This window comes from Solanum tuberosum, unplaced genomic scaffold (genome assembly GCF_000226075.1).
Source record: "Solanum tuberosum cultivar DM 1-3 516 R44 unplaced genomic scaffold, SolTub_3.0 scf00493, whole genome shotgun sequence".
Lineage (NCBI taxonomy): Eukaryota > Viridiplantae > Streptophyta > Magnoliopsida > Solanales > Solanaceae > Solanum > Solanum tuberosum.
The window spans coordinates 52,164-56,270 of NW_006239430.1; positions in this window are offsets into that span (position 1 = coordinate 52,164).

The window sequence follows — 4,107 nt, forward strand, 5'->3', positions numbered from 1 at the left end:
TAAGTTCTAATTCAAACTTTTAAATAAATAATTAGTTGATTCATATATATCGTTATAAATTTCAGTTTTATTTATAGGAAAAAGAATTGGGACGCACTCCCATTGAACCAGAGGTTTTCAAGAAAACTCATGTCAGGAAGAAAGAAAATGAGTCGGATCCGGATGTGTGGGTAGAGGAAAGGGCTGAACGAACTTTTGTAAGTTATTTAATATGAATAATATATATTAATAGTGAATATATTTATGATATGTATATATATTGATGTCAATTTTTATATTTAATATGCAGAATGACTTTCATCAGTACGTCGCTGAGAATCTAGATAGTTAGGTCCAATTGACACCTGAACTTTCCATCCAGATTTGGAAAGAAAAAGTGGTAGGGGAGACACACAAGGGTAGAGTATATGGTCTAGGCTCTTGAAACGATGTAAGACGACTCCAGTCAGGCTTAAAAGTTATTAGATCGTCACGTCAAGCCGAGGCACTTAACGGTGTTCAGATTGCTGCTATGTCGGATCAAATAGCTAAACTTATAGCGGCACTAGTAGAGTCGGAGCAGAGAAGAGTAGATGAACAAGAAAGCATGAGTGAGACCGTTCAGCAAATCAAAGAACAAGTGATGAACCTTGCTTGCGACCTACTACTTCGGCTCCCGATGACACCGACGACGAGAGTGATGAGGATGATTATGTAGATCTCACTCCCTAGTTTAGATCTCTGAATATTTATGAACTTTTTGAAATTTTGAAACGAAATTTGAAAGACTTTATAAGTATTTAATTTGTGATTTAGATACTTTTGGATGTTATTTTAAGTTTGTTGTTTTATATTTTGTTTAGATTGTTTATAATTGTGTGTGTTTGATTGGGCTGAATAGTGTAGAATTGAATTGAATTGCATTTGCAGGTGGGCAACAAAAACTGCTAGTTTGTGTTGTCAAAAATAGTGCAGGAAAAGCGACGGACAACGTGGTTTTGTCCGTCGCTTTTCCGGGATTTTCAAAAAAAAATCCAGAAAAGCGACGGACATGGTCCTTTTGTCTGTCTCTTTTCGAGGATTTTCAAAAATAAAATTTCTAGAAAAGCGACGGACTGCGTCGCCTTTTAGAAATAAAAATAAATTAAAATTAAAATAAAGCGACGGAGGTGACTGCGTCGCTTTTCCGTCAATATTGACCAAAAAAGCGACGTAGTCCGTCGTTTTTTAACAATTTTTTAGTAGTGTACCACCATCACCGCCGGCTGGCCGCCTCCACCGCCGCCACTGCCGGTGACGGCCACCACCCCTTGGCCAGAAAAATCTCCAAAATTTTTACCATTTCTTTCTTTCACCCTCCTCTACACAAATCCGCAAACCATTCATTCTTATTCATAGCCAAACTCTGTAGATCTAAGAAAAATCAAACACAAATCTTCACTTTTTTCTTTAGATTTATGAAGTTCTGGTCATCCCCATTCTATACCATTTACATAAATGTGTAGAGCTCTTTAAAGGCTATCTTTTGATATAAATTTTATGTCAAGATTCCGTCAAAAAAATTTCCGATGAAGTTTTTCGGTGACCCCCATTCACACGAAAATTTATGTCAATCTTTCCCCCCTCTCCTCCTCTATCCAAATCCGTCACTATCACATTCTTTTTTAACCATATAAAAATTTTGATGCCGAATTTTGTATTATGTTGTTAGTGTTCTTTTAAGTTTTATCATGTTAAAATTTTTTCTTGAATTTTATTTTTTATTTTTTATTTTTTGTTTTTATTTTCTGTCTTATTTGTTGTGTTTGATCTTTAAGATAGGTTAGAAGTTTGAATTTTGTGTTCGTGGCTGGTTCTCCTTTTGAATTTTGGGTCTTGGTCAAATTGGTCTACCTTTTGGGCCTATTTTAAATTTTCAGATGATCCATTTAACTATTATTCAATTAATGAATAAAAGAAATGGGTCATCTAAAAGGGCAATGCAGTCTTTTTAATTAATCTTATCTTGAAAAACGAAAAAGAAGAAATTACATTGGCCATCTTGGGTGGCACATTGGGAAGGTAAAGAGTCCAATGCATGCATTGACTCTTAATTTTTTAAGAAGAGTGGGGGGTTTAATACTCAACACCTATTTAAACCCCATTCTTCTTCCATTTTTAGGGAGAACAAAAAAAAAAAAAAAGAGGGAAAATTAGAAGAAGAAAAATCATAAGAATAGAGAGTAGAAAGTCTTCTTCTAAAAAAGAAAAAACAATATTTCATCTTTGTGTCAATTCGTGGTTCAACTAATTTTCTTCCATTATTTGCTCATCACCTTTAGGTATTTTTTTTTACATTTCACAATGTAATCTTAAATTAATGTTTCATGTTCTTTTTATATTTTGATTAAGTTGTTTATATTAAGTTTTTTTTATTTAGTTAAGTTTATTGTGATTTTTATATGATTATGTTTTATTATTATGTACATATATGTTTATTATTAATGTGGTGTTTAGTTTAATTTTACCTCATCGTAGGATTGATAAGTAAGCTCATGCTTTGCTAAAGAAAAAAAAACAATTTCAAAGTCTTGTTTTTTTAGTTTCTGATCATTTTAAGAAAAGAAAAAAGAGGCTGTTTTTGCAAAAAACAAAATACAAAATTGGTCATTTTTGCAAAAAATATAAATCCGGTCATTTTGTAAATCCTTTTAAAAAAAAGAATATATAATTTTTTTCTCTCTTAAATAAATATATGAAATGAGTTATTGAAACAAAAAATGCAAAATCGTCTACTTTTGGTTAGTAATTTAACTATTAGATAAAATTGGCTATAATTGCAATTTTCTTCCAAAAGAGAACAATGTGCCCATTTTGCGCAAAACTAAACATTTCACCAAAATGGTCATTTCTGAAATTGTATCAACATGAAAAAAAAAATGGAAAAATTACCTAACTACACATCAATTATCATCATATTTTCTTATTTTTCCTACCATTTCAAAAATTATCAAAAATCCCCTCTTTTGCTCCATCATCCCCTTTTCCGGATGCATTAATTTGAAATTTCATACCCATAATTCTCTTTCCTTTTTTCAAGCCACAAATCTCTCCACAGTTACCTACATTAATCCATTTTTAAATTTCAAATATTTCTCTTTCCAATTAATGATTTCAAGTTATTCAAGAGGTAGATTTCTTTCCCTCACATCAATTTTCAATTTCTTTTAAACTTTTTTTTTTTAGTTTTTTCATCTTAAAAGATTATTGAATTTGTTACTCTCGGACTCTTTACTAGAAGAGGGGTGGAAAACGTTGCTAATGCAAATAGTTCATCTTAGAGTGCATTTGAAATGGTTCTAGGAATTTCTAATGGCGGTCTTGATACACTTCATTCCATTGGTTTGATCTTTCAGTATTGGGCTTACCCAATTAATCCGAGAAGGATACATCTTCGTTGCTTTTCGTTGATTAGATTGTCATCTTTTTTTGATTTTTTGGCCGAGAAGGATACATCTTCGTTGCTTTCAGTTGATTAGATTGTTGTCTTTTTTTCGAGTTTTTGGTTGTTTATCTTTTTCGATACATATAGGTTCAGATTTTTAATGTATCTAGTTGATTTTGTTTCTTAAACTAATGTATACTGTCTTCGTTTCAACATTATGATACATTACAATTCTACCATGCATAATGTATCGTGTTCAAATATTAGTTTTGATACATAACCTTAATTAGTATTGCTACTTGATACAAAAAACTCTACCAAATGTATCATTTATCATGTATCAGCCTTTTCATCTACAAATTTCTGATACATATAGATTCTGCTCTCAAACAAAATAAGTTACATAAATAATAATAATGTATCATGCACTAATTTTTGAAGCATGATACGTAAATTTGAATTTATACTAAATGTATCTGATACATAATATTACCAAACAATATGTATCGATCTCAAACCTAACATTTTATGGGCAACAATTTCTTATTTAATGTATCTAGTAGAAATACAACACTTATCAATTTAAACAAGATACATAAATAGTAATATATTGACAAATCTATCCATCTCGAAAATAGTTTCGGTATAATCGACTTTGACTCAGCCTTCGGCTTTGATTAGGACATAGGATATATAGATCTGTT